This window comes from Macaca nemestrina, chromosome 13, assembly GCF_043159975.1.
Source record: "Macaca nemestrina isolate mMacNem1 chromosome 13, mMacNem.hap1, whole genome shotgun sequence".
NCBI classification, from domain to species: domain Eukaryota; kingdom Metazoa; phylum Chordata; class Mammalia; order Primates; family Cercopithecidae; genus Macaca; species Macaca nemestrina.
The window spans coordinates 56,121,009-56,136,272 of record NC_092137.1 but is presented as its reverse complement, the minus strand read 5'-3'; the positions used below and the strand labels follow the sequence as shown (position 1 = coordinate 56,136,272).

Genomic DNA, 15,264 nt, shown 5'->3' with positions numbered 1-15,264 from the left:
ACAGAGTATTTACAATCTTGTAGGTTAGTTGTACAGTTAAACTATTAAACAAGCAATTATAGTAAGATGAGTTAAGTGCCTGGAACACATATAGCAGACACACTCAATATATCCTGGGGCTCATGGGTAGGGAGGGCTTAGTCAGTGAAGCTTCCCAAGGAAAGTGACATTGAGTGGCACTTGAGGAATGACTAGGAGTTATTCATGCCAAGGAAGATGGAAAAGAGGCAATGAAGTTGAAGAAGGCCAGATACCAAAGAGAGCAGTGAGAAGGCCAGTGCAATAATGGAAAGGAGAGACAATGGTAGCGTGGACTTGGGAAACGGCAGTGGTGTTAGAGAAAAAGAGATGGGTCTGAGAGCCATTAAAGAGGCACAATTGGCAGGATTTCATGATTTACTGGATGTGAAAGATGAGGGAGAAGGAAACACAGTTGCAGGTTTCTGATTTGGACAACTGGGTGCATGGTGGGTGTTATTCACTGAGCCATCACTTACAGGAGGAGCAGGTTGAGGGGGGCAGATTATGAGTTCAGTTCTGAATATGTTGAGTTTGAGGTACATGGCAGGCATTGAACTGGAGATTTCTAGCACATAGTTGGACTATAGGGTCTGAGCTGCAGATATAGATTTGGAAGATAATGATCTCAGAGCAGATAGCTGAAGTCATGGGTTTTCATTAGATTATCCAGAGAAAGTCTACAGACTGGGAAAAGCAGAGGTCTACTGGAGTCTACTGACCTTTAGGGAACCAAGCCAAGGAAAGATATCAAAAAGAAGCCTGAGGCCGGGCGCGGTGGCTCAAGCCTGTAATCCCAGCACTTTGGGAGGCCGAGACGGGCGGATCACAAGGTCAGGAGATCGAGACCAGCCTGGCTAAATACGGTGAAACCCCGTCTCTACTAAAAAATACAAAAAACTAGCCGGGTGAGGTGGCGGGCGCCTGTAGTCCCAGCTACTCGGGAGGCTGAGGCAGGAGAATGGCATAGACCCAGGAGGCGGAGCTTGCAGTGAGCTGAGATGCGGCCACTGCACTCCAGCCTGGGCGACAGAGCGAGACTCCGTCTCAAAAAAAAAAAAAAAAAAAAGAAGCCTGAGAGGCCGGACACAGTGGCTCATGCCTGTAATCCCAGCACTTTGGGAGGGTGAGGCAGGTAGATCACTTGAGTTCAGGAGTTCGAGATCAGCCTGGCCAATGCGGATAAACCCCATCTCTACTAAAAATACAAAAATTAGTCATACATGGTGGCACGTGCCTGTAGTCTCAGCTACTCGGGAGTCTGAGACATGAGAATCACTTGAACTTGGGAGGTGGGGGTTGCGGTGAGCCAAGATCATGCCACTGCTCTCTAGCCTGGGTGACAGAGTGAGATTCTGTCTCAAAAAAAAACAAGGAAGGAAGGAAGGAAGGAAGGCCGGCCTGAGAAAGAATAGAAGAGAGAGACTATCGTAAGGCAGGAGAGACAAAGCATTTATCTATCCTCTTAGGTTCAGTGGCTAGGGCCCTAAAAATTAAACTGGTAAAAGACAGACAATTGGTAGAGAAAAAGCATATGAATTGTATTTGATGCGTAGTTTTTATGTGACACAGGGATCTTCCTACCAAAAAAGTGAAGAACGAAGAAACAAATAGGTCTGAGAGTTTATATACCATTTTTAACAACGAGAAAGATAAACTGCAGAGATAGGAAAAGACAAAGGATGAAAAGTTTTTAGGCTTCTAAAGGCTGCAAACTGTGGGAAGGTAAATATATAGAGAAAACTAATGGAAAATAAGGGCTATCTTAGCAAGCTTTGTTTGTGCAGGTCCATCTTGGTGCCAACTTTCCGTCTTCTTCACAGTCATAAAATTTGCCCAAGAAAGGGGATTTATGGCAATCCTCAGTTCTCAAAAGTTTCTGCTTTTAGTCAGATAATGGGAACTCTAGAAGGAATTCATTCTGTGTCTGTTGATTCTCCATTTTCTTCAGTTCAAAATGATCCCTGTGCCAAACTGGCATATTTTGGGTTGGCATAGTCTAATCCCCTTCGGTGGTAAAGTCTCACACACCACAGAGAGATCAATTCAATTCAAACAATATTTATTGAGCACCTGCTATGTGCCAGGCATGTGCTAGTGGGTAATGAGGATAGAGCAGTGAAAAATGCAAACCCAGTCATTATCATCAAAAGAAGAGAAAAATGGCCATGAAATTTAAGATTGTGGAGACCATCTGCAATTCACAGTAGCAGTTTTAATGGAAGGGAAGCTGAGAGGCTAGGTTAGAGTGGAGTGAGGTGAGACTGGAGTGAGGAAGGGCATTGGAAAATGGAGACAACTCTTTCAAGTGTGATCATACAGAAGACAAGAATAACGAATAGCAATTAAGGAAGATGGGGAGCCAAGGATGAGGGGTTATTTTGTTGACTTTGTTTGTTTCATATTATTTGAGAATACTGAACATGCTTATATGCAAAAATAAATGTGCCACGGAGAAAAATGGGTTAATACAGAATATAAAGAGGTAGGCCGGGCCTGGTGGCTCATGCCTGTAATCCCAGAACTTAGGGAGGCCGAGGCGAGAGGATAACCTGAGGTCAGAAGTTCAAGACCAGACCAGCCTGGCCAACATGGAGAAACCCCATCTTTACTAAAAATACAAAAATTAGCCAGGCATGGTGGCAGGCACCTGTAATCCCAGCTACTCGAGAGGCTAAGGCAGACAGAATTGCTTGAACCCAGGAGGCAGAGGTTGCAGTGAGTGGAGATTGCGCCACTGTACTCCAGCCTGGGTGACAGAGCTAGACACCCTGAAAGAAAGAAGAAAAGAAAAAGATGTAGTTTATGAAGATGATCTCTGAGGGAAAACAATGGGACATGGATAGGGAAATATGTAGCTCACCTTGCAAGTCTTACCTGTGTCATCTCCTGTCCTGTCCTAACCTCTTCCCAGCTCTGGAGGGAGCATTCAGCTATATAAACACCACCCCCACTTCATTCCTGTAATCCCTGACCAAGAGCTTTCAGTACCTAAACCCTAGGAATTTGGAAATAATTGGTAGAACTCTTAACACCTCAGAGTCAAAGCTTGGGCATTTCACAGGGCTATCAAAAGCAGCCTTTCTTTCTCATCCTCACCAACCTCTGAACTGTAGGGTGATCAGATCACCTTTCTGCCCCCTCCACCCAGCCTTTAGCAAGGGTGAAGTTCCTCTGTTTTTCTTATATCCCCAGACACTAGTATAAAGAGAGGGGCAGGAAAGTGAGGAGAGACTCCTGCCTTATATCCCAGGTACCTGATCAGGTACACACACACATACACACACACACACATCTCTGCAAACTTATGCCCTGGGCCTGGATCCTACCCTATTCCTCATCCTGGCATAAGCCTGCTTTGCCTTGTTCCATCAGCATTGCTATTCTGCAATTTGAAATTATTTCCTATGCCAATCCACCTGAAGGAGGCTCCACTTGGCCCTCCAATGCCAGCTTGGAGCTGGACCACATTTCTCTCACTCCTGCTTGACTTCATCTACCTTCCTGTAATCTCCCATCCCCAGCTCATGCTCTCCTGGGTTCACAGCATGCCTTGAGGTCAGTGCTGTCAGCACCTCCCAAGGGATGCCAGGGCTGATAAGGAAATTTGCAAGGTCTTGACTCTGAAGTCAAAACACAAAACATGTTTAAATGAAATTGCCTCCTTTTGCTAGCCTAAAATCTAGATTTTTACATGTTTTTGAGGAACACAAAAGTGTTTCTGTGGGCAGTATTGAGCAGGGACTTAATTAATTATTAATGGGTATAAAGGAAAGAACACTGAATCAACCACAATTCAGGTTCCCACTTGCCTTTTTTTTTTTTTTTTTGAGACGGAGTCTTGCTCTGTTGCCCAGGCTGCAGTGCAGTGGCAGTGCAGTGGCGCAATCTCGGCTCACCACAACCTTTGCCTCCTGTGTCCAAGTGATTCTCCTGCCTTAGCCTCCCGAATAGCTGGGACTATAGGCACACGCCACCATGCCCAGCTAATTTTTGTATTTTTAGTAGAGACAGGGTTTCACTATGTTGGCCAGGCTAGTCTCGAACTCCTGACCTCGTAATCCGCCTGTGTCAGCCTCCCAAAGTGCTGGGATTACAGGCATGAGCCACCACGCCTGGCTGCCATTTCTTAATTCTGTGGGTTTTGGCAAATGCTCAAGGTCTCTGAGCCTTAATTTTCTTATCTGCAAAATGGGGATGATTATAGCTATGTTCTAAATACATCATGAATGACCTCATGTAATCCTCACAACAACCTGGTAAGATAGGTTCTATTGTTAACAATACTTGATGATCAACGTTTAAACCAGCTAGTCTTATTGCAGTGCCTGCTCTATTAACCACTGTGCTCTATTGAGCCAATAATATCTTCCCTCCCACTTTCAGGGATATCAAGAAGAGCACATGAAATAATGTGTAAGAAAACACTTGGTAGATTTGCTTAATGGGTACAAAGTTACAATTTTGTAAGACAGTAAGAGTTCTGGAGATGAATGGTGGTGATGGTTGCCAACAATGTGAATGTACTTCATACTACTGAACTATATGCTTAAAAATGGTTAAAGTGGTAACTTTTGTGTTATATGTATTGTACATTAAATTTTTAATTTAAAAAATACTTGATAATTATAAAGTGCCGTGGAAATGCAAACTATTAGTGATAGTTTTAATTCTTTTTCATTTATAAACCAACAGGTTCCCCAAAAGATTTTATCTGACTATTAATCCTCTGAATGCCTAGAAGAGATGATGGAAAAAGAGGACCCCTAGCATAAAATGACAGCATCTCTACTCAGCAGCTTCAATGGCAGAACAGAAATGAAGAGGGAAAAATGAGTCCAGGGCAGAGCCTGATTGCAAATACATTCCCTGGCCACCTTCTGCATTGTCCACTGGGTCACTTCCAAGAGGAAAGATTATTGCTGAGGTTCAAGAAACCACATCAGCGTTAGCCAGGTTGCTCATCTCTTCATTTGTGTCCATACCTTTTCAGGCTGAGGCTGAAGGCATCACCAGTGATTTTCAATTATCACATGTGACTCACTCCTGGCAGTGTGCATATTTCCCACCCTTGGTCTCCATTGCAGTGGGGCCTTATATAATTTATTATACTTATGTTATTATATTCCCTGTAATGGCTTTCTTCTTCCCTATAATGTCTTTCCTTTCTCCTAAAAACAAATTTTAATAAAAAGTATATATTCATTGTAGAAAATTTAGAAAATATAAAAATAAATTGCTCTTGGCTAAGTATTAGATTTTGCCCAATAATTGAAAAAAAATGTTTTCTGATTCTCTCCAGGGAATAAAAAAAAAAAAGTGAAACTCTGTCTTATTTTAAGGAGGCATTAAGTTCCAAAAATTTCCTTAAAGGTTTATTATCTGGCACTCTGGTTGCATTCTCCCATTAAAATAATGTCAGGAAGGGCTAGTAGGTTTCCAGATCAGACTGCGAAATCCTCCTTGATGCATAATGGAGCTGAACTCTAGCTTGGTGAAGCTAGAACACCAAGCCACCAGCCTCTAGGCTCCCACTAGGAGGCAGGGACTTTGCCAGCTATTTCTGAACCTGTGGCATTGGCACCCATTGGATTCCAAACAACAGTGATTTCCAACTTCGACTTTCCACAGACAGGAACTGACTTTGTGGGTACTTCCTCCCTCAAACAGCACTAACAAGAGTACCCAAGGTTTCCATAGTCGGAAGGAAGATGAAACTGCCTGGTTAAAGAAGGGGACAGTAACCTTTAGTGCATAAAGCTCATTGGTAAAGTGACTGCCCACAAATTAGTAGCTGCTTTCTAGAATATGTTGAAGAACTATTTCAGCATCTTCTCTTTCATTGAGGATATATACAACCAACAGCTAGTCATATTTATTAAATGCCTTCCTTCTATTTGTTAACCAACAAATTTGTGCTGGAAAGGAACATGAAAGTGTTTTTGTGGCCACAAGTCACCTGATTCCAGTAAACTTTCTCCTTTCTGAGACTACAACTGTAGGCACAAAAGGACTGGAAAATAACAAACTTACAAAGCAATACAATTTAATGTAAGAATAATTCAGGTAACTTGGTCTTTGAAATTGATTAATTTCTTAAAAGTTATTTGGCACTCACTCACTAGCACATTTTCTTTTTTCTTTTTAAGTCACTCAACAAACACCTGCCTACAGTTTCTATGTGTCAAGTGCCAGGCTAGGTTCTAGGTACCCAGCTGTGATCCCATCCGCTCCTGGAGTTTCCGATGAGTAAAATTAGAAGACTCGCAGGGAGCAAGTACCAAGCAAAGAAATATACAGTAGTCCCAAGACCCCTGTGAATGCCTAAAAACCACAGATAGTACTGAACCCTAGATATACTACGGGTTTTTTTCCTCTATGTATGTACCTATGATACAGTTTAATTTATAAATTAGGCACGTGAAGAGTTAACAACAACTAATAATCAAATAGAACAACTAGAACAACATACCGTAACAAAAGTAATGTAAATGTGGTCTCTGTCTGTCTCTCCCTCTCAAATAGCTTATTGTACTATACTCACCCTTCTTCTTATGATCTGCCAATCTGATTACCTAGATGGCTGCTAAGTGACTAACAGGTAAGGAATGCAGACAGTGTAGATCCGCTGGACAAAAGGATGAGTCACAGCCCAAGCAGGATGGAGCAGGATGGCGAGAGATTTTATCACACTACTCAAAATGGCACACAATGTAAAACGTATGAATAGTTTATTTCTGGAATTTCCCATTTAATATTTTCAGACCACAGTTGACTGCAGGTAACTGAAACCACAGAAAGTGAAACCACAAATAAGGGAGTACTACTGTGCAAACTGTGTGTGTGTGTGTGTGTGTGTGTGTGTGTGTGTGTGTGTACATTTCCAATCTGTGATAGATGCTGTGATAGATTTATGTGATGGGGGATAGCAAGAAGCACCTACTGAAGGGGGAAAGGAGTGAAAAACATTAAAAGCAGAGGCAGCTACATGTGTATCCTGAAGGAACTGAGGGAAAGACAAACGTGGCTGAACAAGTAACCAGTGGGGCCACTGGCAAGAAACAAGGGGAGAGGTATGTGGGGGACAGATAGCACAAGACCTTGTAGAAATGTGGATTCCGTTCTAAGTGAAGGACAAAACAGGGGATGTGAGGGGACATCACCTTGTTTATGGTCGCTGGATGAAGAACAGATATGAGGTGGTTCAAGAGTAGAAACTAGGAGACCAACTAGGAGGCTGTTGCCTTCTGAGAAACCAAGGTTTGTTTTTAAAAAAAAAAAAAAATCATAAACGATAAAAAAAAAATTCCCATCAAAATATGTCTTGGCATTGGGAGAGCTGGAACTTCTTCATATTACATAATATTGTCAGATATCATAGTATGTTTATTAATTTATATGATTGTTTATCTGTTCAGCATCTATCTTTCCTATTAGAAAGTAAGCTCCGTGAGGATAGGAACTGTGCCTTGTTCACTCCTGAATCCTCAGGATATAGAACCACACCTGTCACACAGATTCTCAATAAATACTTGCTGAATGGATGAACCATATATTTAATCCTTTTGTAAAGCAAGGCTCCGTTGTGTAAAGCAAATCATCATCCTCTTTCTTATCCATTTTGCAAGTCTGGGTCTTTATATCAACTGAGAGGAACAAAGAAAGAGCGAACCAAGTCAAATGAAGTCTATTGTTCCAAATCCAGTGACTTCACAGAATGTAAATCCCAGAAAGACAGAGAACTTGAATGTGCTCACTGTATATTTTAATGATTAAATTAATGAAACCAGAGCTCAGGGCACTTATCTGTGGCTTCCAGAATTGTACTCTTTTAGCAGATTTAACAACTTTACATTTTAAGATGGTATTTTAGCTGTCCATTAAAGCATTTAAACTCATTTGATTTGACAAGTATCATGCCAAGCTGGTCGGCATGAGTTGTACAAAAAGGCTTCCACCCATTTCAGAAAAAGAACAGTATCATAGCATGGTCTGCAATAAAACTGGGAGAGTGATCCATCTATTTATCCATGTCAAAGGTGTCTGCTCCCTTGACTCCAGAAATCCCAACATCAGGCTTGAACTGTAGAGGATCATCCCTGGGTACTAAGGTCAGCAAGTCAGCAAGTTTCTGAGCCCCTTCAACTAAAACTATTCCTTGATGTAGGCTCTACAAGGTTGTATTTTCTATGGCTGCCATAGAAATGATCACAAACGTGGTGGCTTAAAATAACAGAAATATATTCTCTCACAGTTTTTGGAGCTACGAGTTTAACATAAAGCTATCAGCAAGATTTGATTTCTTTTGGAGGCTTGAAGGGAAAATCCATTCCATGCTTCTCTTCTAGCTCCTAGTGATGGCTGGTAATCCTTGGCATTCCTTGGCTTGTAAGTGCCAATCACTCCTATTCTCTGCCTTGTTCTTTAGACCTCCTTCTTATCCGTGTCTTCTCCCCTTCTCTTCTTTTATAAGGACACTTGTCATTGGAGTTAGGGCCCATACTATCCAGGATGATTTCATCTTAAAATCCTCAACTTAATTACATCTGCAAAAACCTTTTTTCCAAATAAGGTCCACATTCACATGTTGCAGTTGGACCTATCTTTCAGGGGACTACCATGCAACCTACTCTCAGGGCTGAAGCAAAATTAAAACTAAAAAAAAAAAAAAAAGTGCAATTCTAATGACGTAGTAATCTAAACATGACCAGAGAAGGTTTTTTGCAGGGGAAAAAAAAGGCAAATCGTCTTGGTTTTGTGTTGTTTCATCTTGTTTTAGTTGAGCATGAAGTCACAACTTTTTTTTTTTAATACAAAAAGAGAGAAAGGGGGTGCCCACTTATTTAATCAATTCTGATGAATCAGTATCAGAGTCCCTTTGGGGAAACCAAGTTAAGGCCAGGGTGGGGCTGATCATGGAAGTGGGTAGGTGAAGGAGGAAGCCTTACCAGGTATTCTAGGCATGACACCAAGCTCTCCAGGGCATGTCAGGTCCATCAGCTCTGGACTACGTTGCTTTCCCTGCCCTCAGGTTTCCAATCTGAGTTTGGAAATGTCTTCTCCAAAACTCAAGCTCATCCCTGAATTGCAGGGTACCCAACTAGCAACCTATACCTGACTAGATGTTGACCTCTTGTCTAATCCCTTAATTTAGAGTGCCTGATACTGAACTACATCCCTACTGGAATGAACTCATCATAGCAGCTCAAGGTGAAAGACCTAATCCCTTTCTCCGACCATCAAATCCCAAACCTCGTGTTTTCTCTTTGATCTGTAGATGCAATAGGTTGTCCCAAATTGAACAGATGTTTGTGTGTTGTCCAGAACCTCTTCCTTTACACACTTCCTTGCAATTTGATGTGGAGGAAATAGCCAACCTTGGCTGAGAGCTTGGGCGACATTACAAGGCACATGAGGCAGGAAGAAGCACTGCCAAGATTTCATTTCTGTTTGTGCTGGTCTCTGCTGTGGTTTCCAATGAAAAGAACAGTTTTAAGAAGGTAAAGTTGGCAGAGCAAAACTCCGTCAATGGGCTACTTTCAGCTTTGAGGAGCGCAGCATTTTTTTTTTTTCTAGGGGTACAGTCCTCTGGAAGGTTGAAACTTTTCCCTGGCATAGTATTTCACTAGAATCAATTGTGCATGTTTAAAATTGTGCTTTTCATGTTATTTTAAGTACCTATTTTATAATTTCAATAAAACCACTCTCAAGCATGAGGTAATGCTGATTAATGACACTTCTCTGGTACACCAAGAGCTCTCAGTTCTGCTTTGTGCCTCTATGCTCACCTGAGGCATCCCATTAATCACTGTTATGCCACAGTCTGTCCTATCATATTGCTTAATTACCATTTCTGTTACTCATTCATCTACTCTACTAATCCCCACAGAACAAATTCATCAAACCCTGGGGCCCTGAAGCAACAGTGTTCCTGGTCTTGCCCAGAACCTAGCCCTAGAAGCATCTTCTTTATAAAATATGGAAGAATCCCAAGTCTCTTGATACTCAAGAAAAAACAACCGTAATACACATTGTCTGTGCATGGGAATCTTGTCTCCCTTCCTTTTTTGCAGACCCAAATCTCATCTACCTTTCAAGGCTCAGCCATATCTCTGCATCCTCTATGAATTCCTCCTTAAAGGTCTTATTGTCAATATCATAATCTATATCACCTTATTATTTTTATTCTATTATTTGTGGCTTGTATAAACAATAATTCAGCTAGACAGTAAATTTGTTTAGGACAGACTTCATGTTTAATGATCTTTGGTAGTAACTAATAAAGTATGTAATAAATAAAAATAACACCAACTATTGTCTCTTCATTATGTACCAGGAACTGGGCTCAGTGGTTTACAAGATTATCTCAATGAATTATATCAACGATCTTTGATGGAACTTCTTTTACTGTCATCTTCACTTCACAGAGGTGAAATTGCCCTTGTTCACATAGTTAATAAGTAGTAAAGCCAGTGTACAAACCTAGGCAACCTGAGTCCAAAACCCAAGTGCTAAACCACTAAGCAGCACTGCTTCTTCTCATAACCTTCACAGTGCTGGGCAGTATGTTAATCACATTACTAATTACTAATTGTGTAACTTAGATGAAAATTCTTGCTCTGCAGAGTTGAAAAAAGGAGAACAAATATGTGGGTCTAGATTAGAATAAAGACAAGAGAGGGGAAAAATTCTAAACCTGAAAGACAAAAATAAACATCAGGTATTTGAAGTGGGAGAAAAGTATTCAAGAGACCAGGTATACAGAATTCTACCTCCTACAGAAGATATTTCCATATAAAAATGTAAATAAAGTTTTGAAATTTAATAGTAGTATAGTGAAGCCATAATGTTCCTTGATAATAAACTTTTGTTCTAGGAGACCTAATATGAATGGACTAATAGATTAGAACATGGATGTTTCATCACTGATGAAGTGAACCAGTCACTTCATCACTGACTTATAACCAACATCTATCAATCCTCTTCCCTCATACAATCAATAGGAATCATATTTTGCTACTTCTCCTTGTGAGGACCTAAAGGCAAAAATGCAAGTGCTCCGTTCTCTTCCACCAAAAACTGTGCAGGAATATGTGCCAAAATACGAAAAGACTTTCTAGTCGTGACAATTTATATTCTCATATAAAAATCATCAGGAATAACCATTTGTATTTCACAATATTTAAGACAGACAATCATTAAATCACAGAAGATAACTGTATAGCACAATGTATTTTAAGTTTCTGAACCCTTATGCAAACTCTCTTACCATTAGGCAAAACAAGTTACATAGTTGTTAGGATAGGCTACCTCATAGAGGGCTTCAATTTTACCAGCAACACCTCATATCCCATTTTCGTGCATATGTATGCATGTATATACAAATAGGAAGAATTTTCACCAAAGTGTTCGTAGTGGTTATCTTTGGCAGATGGAATGTGGGATGTAGTTATTTATATCATTGGAATTTTTATAATGATCATGCATACATTTTTACAAAAACAGTACATCTATAGACCTTTGACTTAGGAAGTGGCTTAGACCAGTTGACCAGTTAAAATTAAAAACCTGCTTCAACACCTACGAAAAGAAGAGAAAAAAAATTGAAAACCTGCTGGGTATCTGGAACAGTCGAGGCCAGCATCAGACCCATATGCCTTATTATGAAGGGTGAGAGAGTGGGTTTTGTCAGGAATTATCGGAAAAGAACAAGACGACTTTCACTTCTGGGAGTGAGCTGAGGATGGGAATATCACCCAAAACGGGAAAGGACCTATCATGCAGAGCCAAGGAACACCACCGATCTGCTTTGCCTCCTTCGCATTGTTACATAAAACTGGCATTGTCAGGAAAAAGGAAGTTAGCATACTCAAACTCTAATTCAGATTCCAACACTCATTAATCATAGAAATTTGAAAATTAGACACAGTGAGGACAAAGAGCACATTCTAAGTGAATACCAAAAGAACACTTACTATCTCCTTCCTCAATTCTACGCATTTTTGCTTTCTTTGGTGTATGTGACAACTGATTGCTCATGCTCACAGCAAAAGCACTAACTATGCATACAATCACTCAGTGTTTTGGTTTTATATTGCCTCTTCTGTGTATGATTTTTTTCCCTTAGCTAATTGTTGTCTTCAGAACCTAACTACATTTCAGGAAAGAGCAGATTTCCTCACACTGGCTACAAGAGGGCAGGTCAACATAAGAGGCACCAGGTAAATACCATTTTTCATTAATACCTAGGATTTTCTTTTTCTCATTCCTCCAAGGCACAGGAATGAGAAAAAGAAAATCAAGTGGGAGAATTCAATTCTGTAAACAATTCCTATAGCCCTAATAAGCACATGGTATTGTGCTGTAGCCCTGTCCTACAGAGGTACATAAAAAGCTTTTCAGTCATTGTCATATAGGTCTTCAGAACACCCTGGTGAGATAAATTATCAGCAAATGAGGAGCTGCAATAACTAGCATAAGCCAGTGGAGAGAGAACTTGCCCTGTATATTTGGGGACTTGTGGAAAACGGAAGCTTCCTATCTCCCAGACTTATATTCCATCCACTTTGGAAAAGCTTCTCCAATTCCAATTTGTACCCTAAAATCTATCCCAAGAGTCATTTATTTCTAGTCATTCCTGACATTGGCACAATTAGAGGACCTCTGAAAAATCTTCTAAACATTTGCCTCTTGTATATAAAATCCCATTCAGAATAATGATTCTAAATGCAAGGAAACTTTGCTGATTACATCCCTACTTTAAGTAAATTATTATTCAATGCTCTCGTTTTCCATAAACTTTTCTTTAACCTCCTATAATTACTGTAGCTACAAAAAAGCCTTGTATTAGCTAACTTGTGCCATCTAAAGGTTATATTAAGAACTTCTTTAGCCAAGAAAAAACAATAATTTTTTTCTGCAAATCTTCGCAGCAGACTTTCTACAAAATGAATTTGACAAAATTGTTTTGTGTAAGGTTAAAACATAAAACAGGTAACAAGGGTTTGAGCATATGTTACTGATATTATTTCAAATTAAGATAAAGGAGAAAATCAAGAAACCTCTGAAAGTCTTAGCTTTATCAATTGTGGGATCTTAGGCAAGTTATTTTAACCTCTCTGACCTCATTTCTCATTTATAAGACAAAAAGGCTGAATATAATTTCAAAAGAAACTTGCTAATGTAATTTTTTAATTTTATGAAATCAAACACTTAAATTTCTAAGTACGTGAAATTCAAGGAAATGGGTAGGTTAAAAGCGGGTTAGTGTACTAAGACTAAGTGAAATAAGCTCAAAGATTTTATACTCCTTTTTCTTCTTTTCAAATAAATACTGTAATTCACAGGATCCCACGTGTGTGTGTGTGTGTGTGTGTCTGTGTGTGTGTGTGGTGTTGTATATAAACACTTTGACAGATACTGGCCAGCTGTTTGTCAAACAATTGCCTCTTTTCTGGGAATATGGTGGTGTACATTTTCCAGGCTCCCTCACAATTAGACTCTGACAATGTGATTGAGTTCTCCCCAAAGGAATGTAATTGGAAACCTGTATGCTACTTCCATGTTAAGCCCATAAAAACTTCACATGTATGACTGTCCATGCTCTTCCTCCTTCTGCTGCGTGATGTGGACATGTGTGACAACTTAGAGAGGAACTGGGTATCCCAATTACCATTTGGAGGAGATTCACCTATCAACCAGAAAAACCCATTTAGAATTGTATGTGAACAAGAAATAAACTTATTTTATGTATTAGCCATTATATATCAGTGGCTTTGTTACATCAGTTAGCCTCTAATAAAACAAGGATTTTGAATTCAAATTGGCCAAGGGCAGATTTACGCTCCTTTCTGGGATCCCCTTAAAAAAATGCCAGATCTAAAATCATGTGAGACATATGACTTTCTAATTTTACTTGTGCTGTGAACTTAAATAAGAATGTGCAAATCTTGTCACCTCAAGAAAAAAAAAGGAGAAAGCACCATGAGCCACTTTAAATAGGATAACACAATCCGAGCTAAAAGGAAAGCAGAAACAGCCTCTAAGGTAGCCCTGAAGTGGCTCAGTGCCTAGTACAATGTCTTCTTGCACACAACTGACATTCAAAAATATTTCTTGAATGAAACAATTAGTGAACGAATGAATGGCTCACAAATCTAATTATTTCTGAAGTAGACTATGAAAAAAGGATATATTATGTGTACCATAGAATGGTTAGATTTTAATGCATTCAGGACAAGACTGTTACCAGCAATATCTGTCAGCACAAAAGAAAAATTCTATTCATAGTCGGTCATGGTGGCAGGTGCCTGTAACCCCAGCTACTTGGGAGGCTGAGGCAGGAGAATCACTTGAACCCAGGAGGCAGAGATTGTAGTGAGTCGAGATTGCATCACTGCACTGCAGCCTGGGAGGAAGAAAGAAGGAGAGGAAGGAGAGGAAGGAGAGGAAGGAAGGAGAGGAAGGAAGGAGAGGAAGGAAGGAAGGAGAGGAAGGAAGGAAGGAAGGAAGGAAGGAAGGAAGGAAGGAAGGAAGGAAGGAAGGAAGGAAGGAAGGAAGGAAGGAAGGGAGAAAAGAAAAGAGAAAAGAAAGAAAAGATTCTATTCCTAATCCATACTCCACTGACTTGTTGGTCCATCAGTAAGCTGGGGTATTTGAACATTCACTCAATAAACCCAGCCTAAGCTTCCACCATGAGCCAGGCTGTGTTCTGCCCCCAGGGGAGCACATTCCCTCTCTCTAGCGCTCCCCACTTGGGACCTGAAAACTTTTCAGGGAACCTCAGCAGGCTTCCAGCCTCCTCTGGGTTCTTCAGTATTATCACCTTCATGTGTAGAGTAGGACTGGCACAATGATTCAGAGCACAGACTCTGGAGTAAAAACACCTAGATGAAAACTTGCCTCTGAAATTATTATTGGGAGTTTGGGAAAGTTACTAAAGCTCTCCTTCCCTGTAAGTAGGAATACTAACAACACCCACTTCTCTGGTTGAGGATTCTTTGAGAAACTTCAAGTTTAGCACACTGCTTGGCACATACTAAGTTAAATCTCAGTGACGCTTAGATACTATTTCTCTTCTTTGAGAGATAAGACTTTAAAATGGCAAGAACCAGTTGAAGTAACACCAGAGAGCAAATCATAATTCCTAGGTTATAGTTTCAGGACTGCTGCTAGATAGATATTTTAATGTCATTTAATGTCCCTGAGTCTCAATTTTCTTATCTTTTAAATGAGAGGGATAGCCAG

The 15,264-nt window shown here is 40.2% G+C and overlaps 1 long non-coding RNA gene across 1 annotated transcript in view; it reads right to left on the bottom strand.

The window, feature by feature from the left end:
* The window catches only part of LOC139357852 (uncharacterized), a 136,317-nt gene that overhangs the window by 72,099 nt on the left and 48,954 nt on the right, over nt 1–15,264 (bottom strand). The window lies entirely within an intron of this gene.